Here is an 8,643-nt window from a genome sequence, read left to right as displayed (position 1 = left end):
TTACGAACATTCTTTTCGTATGTTTCATTGTACTAGTACGATGATGTTAAAAAAAGATTGATTCCAAACATAAAATTTGTTTTTCAATTACTAATAATTTCTTCCTGTAACCTCCAGTGACAAATATAATGTATCTGTGTAAACAAGAACTGTAATAAATTCAGTTCATGTTGGACAATGTGAAATAGTAATCGAATTAGAAGGGTGACGAACTGTGGATTAGATACCATTGTTTGAGTGAGGTAAGACTTTACGAAATTCACAGGCTAGTTAACTACAGTCATAAGCATCAAGTAAGTTTGTTAGGCATAATCCATATCAATTCAAGCAGCGAGATACCCTGATAATTTCAGATGTTATTGAATTTACAGATGTTAAAATTCAGGACAAAGTAAGAAGACCGTGTGTTTTGTTTTGTCAAAAAAAAAAAAAAAACTGGTCTTTGCTTTGTTAGAATATCAACAATGACACCAAGTCAACAAGAAGTCTTCCGTGGTATGCGTAATGATTTTGTAGTATCTGCAGAAGAAGAATTATATTCCCTGAATATCAGCTGTAGAGACTGATGTTAGTCCTGTTGAGAAACTATAATCAATGAAGTTAAGTCACAAGCTGTGTGCATCAAGAAAGCACAGCGAAATTATTGCAGTTGTAGTTGGATACACCATGTCAACTTATCAAAGTAGAAATTCCATCTTCAGAAAAAAAAATGAACCAAAAGAAGCTTGTGCAACTTGCCTGAAATTTATATCCAACATAAATTCAGCTGTTGAATTGTGTGAATCCTACAATGAGAAAGTGCACGTTCTAACAGTTATTCCACTGTCCATTTCAAAGATAGAAATTTTGCAAACATTCCATCTCTAGCAAAATATTTAGTGGACAAAACAAAAAATGTGAGGTCTGCAAAAGAAGTGTATGGAAAACTAGACACCTATTGGGCCGCAGTGGCTCAGTGGTAGAACATTCACTTCTGCTGCTTGGAGTCCTGATGCGATCCCAGCTCGCTCCAAGTGAACTTTGTGGTGGACAAACACCGTATGCGTGAGTTTTCTATGGGTTATCCCGTTTCTCCCTCTTTCTTCATTCCACCATTTCTTTCATTTCTCATTACAGTCTCCTTTAGCCTAGCCAACATAACCGTCGGATATAAAAGGAGAATTTAATTTTAATTTGGATCTCTGTTATGGTCATCCTGTAAATTAAGGTTTATTTTTAACGTCCAAATAGTTTGTGTCTAAAACGGTAGATGGCGCCACCGTCACCAATGTTAACATAAAATTAAAACAATCAAAAATAAAATGAATAATTCAAAAATTAAGCAAAAACTGATATAATCTATTTAATGGACGTTACAAAATCTAGGGAATGGTACGTGCCGATTTCACATATTATTGTTAGTTTCATTGTTGAAGGCCATCATTGTTAAATAAACAGTCGTTGGATTTCTGTCAACTTTATCTGCCATACTTTCTACCACAAACTAACCAAACTTTGTACACTTATGAACGATTGAGATATCTATGGAGTGGTGTCGATTTCATATATTGTTCTTTCATTGTTGAAGGCCATCATTGTTAAATAAACAATCGTTGGATTTCTAAATTGCTAAATAAACAATCAACTTTATCTTACATACTTTCTACCACAAACTAACCAAACTTGGCACACTCATTTACGATTGAGATATCTATGGAATGGTACATTTATGTCCAAAATTATTGTCGCATGTCTATAAATATGTTATTGTAGGAATATAATTTGATAACGAATTCGTCCGGTATTTCTTATAATGTTAGTATGTGTATAATCGGCAAAGACATGTATGTGGCAAATTTCATGTCAAAAGAGCAGTAAATAAGAACAATAAAACCAAAATAAAACTTTCTTGTCCATTTAGCAACATATTGTTTTACACATTCTAATTTTCGTATTTATAATTCTTTTCCTATGAAATTTACCTCAAATATACATTTCTCGATTATACACCTAGTATCAATATTAAAAGTACCCTGCAAAATCATTATCAAATTATATTCATACAAGAAGACAATTATAGATATGCGACAATCATTTTGGACATGAGTGTACGTGTCGATTTCACTATTGATGTTAGTTTCATTGTTAAAGGCCACCATTCTTAAATAAACAATCAACTTTATCTGCCACACATTCTAACACAAACTGACCAAACTTGGCACACCCATCGGATTACCACAGAGATATTTATGAAATGGTATGTGTCGACTTCACTTACCGTTGTTAGTTTCATTGTTAGAGGCCACCATTGTTAAATAAACAATCAACTTTATTTTCCATACTTTTTACCAGAAGCTGACCCAACTTGACATATTTATTCACGATTCAGATATCTAGAGAATGGTACATGTCGATTTCACATATTGTTGTTAGTTTCATTGTTGGAGGCCTCCATTGTTAAATAAAAAATCAACTTTATTTTCCATACTTTGTACCAGAAACTAACCAAACTTTGCTTACCTATTTACCATTGAAATAACTATGGAATGGTACATGTCGATTATCAAAGGCCAAATCATGTGTAATACGTCAGCATGCGTTGGGATCAAACGATAATTATTCGTGATCAAACGAACTGGCCAAATTCCGGTTCAATTGCTTTCATGGTGGTGGTGATGAAGGGGCTAACAGGTCATCGGTAAGTGTTCGGAAAATGAAATAGTGGAAAAATAAAAATCTTTCATTCAGAACTTTGTTGCGCCTGCTTTGTAACCAGTGTGAATTAGTTGTGTGCCGCCAGATTTTCTTGTGTCTCAGGCGGCGGAGCGGGATGGTCCCCTACACCGTTCCTAGAATTGCACTCTAAAAGCCACTCCGATATAACTGACCTGTGTTTCACAGCAGACACAGCGCATTTGAACTCTGTTGATATTCTGTGTAAGTTTGTCGGCTGTTAGGCTAGGTTACGCACCTTCAAATTGAGAGAATAAACATTTATTAGGGAATGAGAACTTCTCGAAATAAATTTGCAAGGTGAATATTTTTTCGCGACATAAGTGAAGAGTAATTGTATACCCTTGAATAGTACCCTGGAGAGTAAGAAAGCTCTAAGGAAAATAGCAATGTAATCACAGTAATGTATATATGGCATGTTGTATTTCTACCAGATTGTCAGAGCACTAATTCTCAATTTTTGATGTGAGCGATCTCGCTATCGAATCTCCAGAAAAACATAACAAAAAAAAAAAAAAAAAGTTGTATTTAGGTCTATTCCATTTTAAACAAACGAAGTACGTTGCGTAAAAGAACTTTCCATTTTAAAGTATTTGATGGGTAGAGTAGTTTGTGTGGGATTTGATTGTTATTGCATGTATCTATTGCATGTTGAATGGGTAGCTGGGAAAGCAGCCAGGATATTCATTCTGACGGTTGCAAGCCCGTGAAAATACAGAGCAACAGTTACTCCAAGGGAGTAGATAATAGATAAAAATTCTTTAAACTACCGTGGATGAGAGGGCCGAAAGAGGGTATAGTGTGAAATTTTGCGCCGCAACTAGGGAAGTTTCGCCAGGAACGCAGGATCACCTGTATACGGCTCTCATTGTTGAGACACTAAAATTTTTCAATTACTCGTATACGGAAGATAAACATTATGAAACTATTTTTATTTATTTATTTACTTATTCCTCGGGGGGTAGTCTATCTCAGAAGATTACGATTAGCATAATTCTATGTTTCAAGGGTGCGCTTCCAACTCACCTCCCAGAGACTGTTTTTTGGGCGGGCGAACCGGACCTTGTTCTTAGGTCCACACATTAATTAAATTATATGTAACACACATGTACGTATATATATATATATATATATATATATATATATATATATATATATATATATATATATATATATATATATATATATAATGTGTGTGTGTGTATGTGTATGTATGTATGTATGCTAAATGTAAAATATTTTTGAGCCAATGTTTCCAATCCAAATAATAGAGCCCCACGGCTCCAACTCTTCAAGGGCTCCATAAGAACAAATTCCACCTGTGTCACCTTCTACACATCAGTAGCTATGCCCATAGTATATTCTATGATAACAATTGACTGAAAGTGCTTTTCAAGTTTCTAGCTCATTTTCTTGGAAAGAGAATGCGTAAGACTCTCTTAGTGTTGCAATGAGACGAGACAGGACTCTTTAAGGTGAGACACGATACAATACGAAACGTTTCGTGAAATGTCTCTTCTCGTATCTCGAAAAATACACAGTTTCTGAATTGGGTTAATAATTTATTAACTCGGAATAAATTATTTGCCTTCGAAATGTATACCATCTTTTATTATTTCAAATGATTCAATGTTTCAAATCCTACAAAGAATAGGGAATACTAAAGCATTAAAAAAAAAAAAAAAAAAAGATTCTTACAAACAGTTTTCATTTCCATTTTTCAATCGATTCAAGTTTAATTATTTTGTGATAGTGTTCAGATTCAAATACAATGTAAAGCATTCATTGAGATCAGTGTTTCAGAAGATTTTATTCCGGGGGCTGGTGAAGATATCTACGTGTAAAAATCCTGTTATAGAAGTACAAGTAGAAGTAGCAATTTTATCAGTAACTAACCAAGGGCGCCCATTTGTGGTTTCCAAGGGAGGGCAAATATAAGCGACATTTCAAATATAGTCTCAAATTTTGCGGTAACTATTCTAAAATATCTATTGCAGGGTGTCTACTGATCATGAAAGTCATGAAAGTCATGAAAAAGTCATATATTTTGCTTAGTGGTCATGAAAGCCATGAAAAAGTCCTTTATTTACCCAACTGGTCATGAAAATCTGAAATCTCAGAGTATATTTTTATACTTCATACTTTTATACCTTATACTGCATGTACTGAAACAGTTGTATCAGGTCAGTAATTGTGAGAATTTCCCCCACCAATTAGTGCTGGCTAACTGGTATTTTACTGTCTTCCTAGCTGCTCCCCATTTCATCTTCTAGTCTCTGTAATATAGTAACAACTTTTTACTGTCCAACTTTCTGATCTGCTATTTCTTTACTTCTAAGAAATGTAAATTGTGTATTTTTGGGCCTTTAGACTTATGCAAATAATATTATTCGTTTGAGTTTACAGATTTTAAATGTGATGATCTATTTTTTAAAACGAATTTCTTTTATAATTTGCTTTGTCTTTGGGCAGTTCTCTGAGTGCTTTATTTCAGACAAATTTCTGCTAGATGGATAATTATACTCAGAATTAAAACTTCAAATACAGTATAGAGTGATTCACTGGTAAGAGCAGGCCCGTATTTAGGTAAGTGCTATTCTGTGCTCGAGCACAAGGCGGCAGAATTTTAGATTCTTTCTTTAAGATTCACAATAAGTGATATTTAAGACTAGCAACCCGCATAGTTCCGATGCACCACTGATGGTAGGGGTTTATTATTACTAATGGTAAATTTTTATCGCCATGGTCATGAAAATTTGAACAAAAAGGTTATGAAAAGTCATGAAAGAGTCATGAATTTACTTTCTGGTATTCCAGTAGACACCCTGTATTGGGTTTTCGATCTTCCGAAGCACAATTTCCTCTAAAGAGGGGGGGGGGGTCGAGCGCCCCACCTTCTCCCCTGATGGGCACTCTTGTAACTAACTATTGTTTCATGGTCTTTCTCGTTCCGAACCAAGACAGAAACGTGTCAGCCTTTCTCGATACTGAGTTTTGAAAAGATGCTGATTTGCCAATATTTTTTTTATTATTGTTTTATGTTATTCGAAGCTAAACAATTTTACAAATGGGAAAGTTGCATAGGCCTCCTTATTTGTTGAAGTGGCGCCAGGGCTTCTGAAAAAAGGATGTCAGAATAAATGGGGAAATTTTGCCTTTCGACTGTACTGATGGTATTGACAAATGTTCCTATCGAAGTAATTACTGTTTCAGTCGAAACTAAGCAGTTGTTGCTGGAAGGTCGCAGTCGTATTGTGTGTTGTGCTCTGTTAGCCAAACGAAACTTGGTTAAAAGTTGTAATTTTAACCACTTGGTATAACAGCTCTTTTTGTGAGCCTAAGCCTTTCTGGTGTTGCCACGAGACGAGACAGAACCATTCGCTACAAGACGAGACGACACAGCCAGAAGTCTCGTCTCGTCTCGTAGCAACACTAGACACTCTAGATATACCAGTAAAAGGAATGACAACGTTCCTCACGGAGCACGTGTTAGCTCTCAGCCTCTTTCTTTCACTGATGTTTGTTTACATAGTAGATGAATATATAGAGTAACAAAAGGATGAGATATGCAGATTCTCCTGAAACCACATTAAAATTGTAGCAGTATTTGGAGCTTGTTATAAATGGATTTACCGGGGAACTAAAATAATTGTGGGAACTGATCATACAGTATTGATATAAAAAATATGGAAACAAGTAAAGACAAAGAACTGAAATCGTGAATTTGTTTTCAAAATACAGAAATCCCGAAGGAATATCTCTTTAGCTGACTTTAATTGTAAAGGAATTTTGAATAAATTTGCATTCCCCGTATTCTTAGAAATCCTTCTTTTAGCGTACGAATGAGAGGCTTTAGGAAATTAAGCCAAGATAATTAAAACGATACTGTCCTTTACAAAATTTAAGGGGAAGACCATGATCGAAAAAGCATCAGTCAAACTATAAAGGTAAATGGTAGCTTTTGTCATTTCTTACGACCACTGTATGCACCTTATTGCGAAAAATTTATTCGTAATATAAAACCGATGTTGTCCAATAAATGTCAAATTGAACAGATCTTGAGAGATGAAATGACAAAAATTGTCATTACCTCTGTCGCATAATATATTCTAGCTTTGGGACCCATGTCATTATATGACTTTCACGATAAGTGACAAGTAGAATATAAATCCCAAGTTCAAAACGTAAGGAAAGAAACCGGCTGTTCGCGCTTCAAACTATGAAAATTGTACCAAAATGGTTGAAATTATGATTTTGTATTTCTTTACGAGAAAGAAGAATAAAAATAAAAATTGGAGCAATTTTAATCATGTATGTATAAGTCCACCATCTTCTTCAAGTTACTAAACTAACTTCACGTGTTTCAACCATTTTTGACACATATCTCGAAAACTTTTAGAGATAGAGGCAAGAATACGTGGTTGATAATGAGCTTTTTAATTATATCACAATACTTTTGAACTTTACCTTATGAGAAATGGCATATTCCAAAAATAATTCAGTAACACCCTAACCTGAGTTTTACCAAATGATTAGCAAAGTGATACGGTGTGCGTTGTCCAGGGTTTAATTCCCAGTGTGGCACTCAAATATTGCTGTGTTGACCAAACATCGAGAGAAAAGTTGGGAAACTAAAAGATAGCGGACTTCAATCTAGACAGCCGGCGACGTTGGGTGTAGTTGTGCTGACCACTCATATAAGCCCGCTGCAGACTCAGATCACAAGGGACTGTTGCGCCAGGAGTGTATATCTATATTATAAAAGAGAACGTACAAATCCTTTGTTCCCTCATCACGCTAATACGGCTGAACCAATTTCTTTTATTTTTGGGGGGTTATTAGGATTTGGACCCTAGATGGTTTTTATCATATCACTTTAATTTTTAATTACCAGTGTCTTGAGATAATTGACCATTCAAGTGTCCATAACGTACAAATCCTTTGTTAGTTCATCATAGGTATAAAAATAAACGTATTTATATGCAACCCGCATGACCGTGTCACTCGGCGGGTTAACATAAATGACAGGCGCTATAATGTTAACATTTACTGCAATTTGAAAGCGAAAAAGTAAAAATTATCTAAGTAACAAAGTTTATTGCGTTCCGGGGTGACCGCAGCAAAGCGGGTCACTCGGCGGGTTAACATAAATGACAGGCGCTATAATGTTAACATTTACTGCAATTTGAAAGCGAAAAAGTAAAAATTATCTAAGTAACAAAGTTTATTGCGTTCCGGGGTGACCGCAGCGAAGCGGGGTGAACGCTGCTAGTCTACAATATATATGTAAAATTGGAAATCATTATGTTTGTGACTCTAAATCTCCTGAACCGCCCGACCGATCTCGATCAAATTTGTAACATTGATGAGGTTCGAGGCTGGGCTGGTTTTAGGCTATTCACTTCGATGGTAGAACTGAGGGTTAGGGGGGAGGGGGTATAAGAATAAATAAAACTTAACTCCTGAACTACTCGACCGGTCTTGATTAAATTTTCAACATAGATGAGGTTCAGGCCTGGGATCATTTTTATGATTTAAATTTGACGGAGCAACGTAGGGGAGGAGATATATAAAAATCAATTTATATAAGACTGAAAGTGACTATTTTTGTAACTTAATAACTCTTGAACTATACGACCGATCTCCATCGAATTTTCAAGATACATGAGGTTTGGATCTGGAAACATTTTTGTAATTTCACTTAAACAGTAGATCCTAGGGGAGGGGAGGGGGACATATAAATAAAAACTAATAAAACCTAATACCTTTTGAAACACCCAACCAATCTTGATCAAATTTTCAACATATATGAGGGTTGGAGCTTGGGTGTTTTTTATCGTTTCACTTTGACGAGCCAGCGAAGGGGAGGGGAGGGGGCGAGGAGATAATAAATGTAAACAAGAATTTTAGGAATGTTCCAAAAATAGATCA

The sequence above is a fragment of the Thermobia domestica genome, chromosome 4, assembly GCF_964235325.1.
Source record: "Thermobia domestica chromosome 4, izTheDome1.hap1.1, whole genome shotgun sequence".
NCBI classification, from domain to species: domain Eukaryota; kingdom Metazoa; phylum Arthropoda; class Insecta; order Zygentoma; family Lepismatidae; genus Thermobia; species Thermobia domestica.
Note: the sequence above shows the minus strand (reverse complement) of the source record.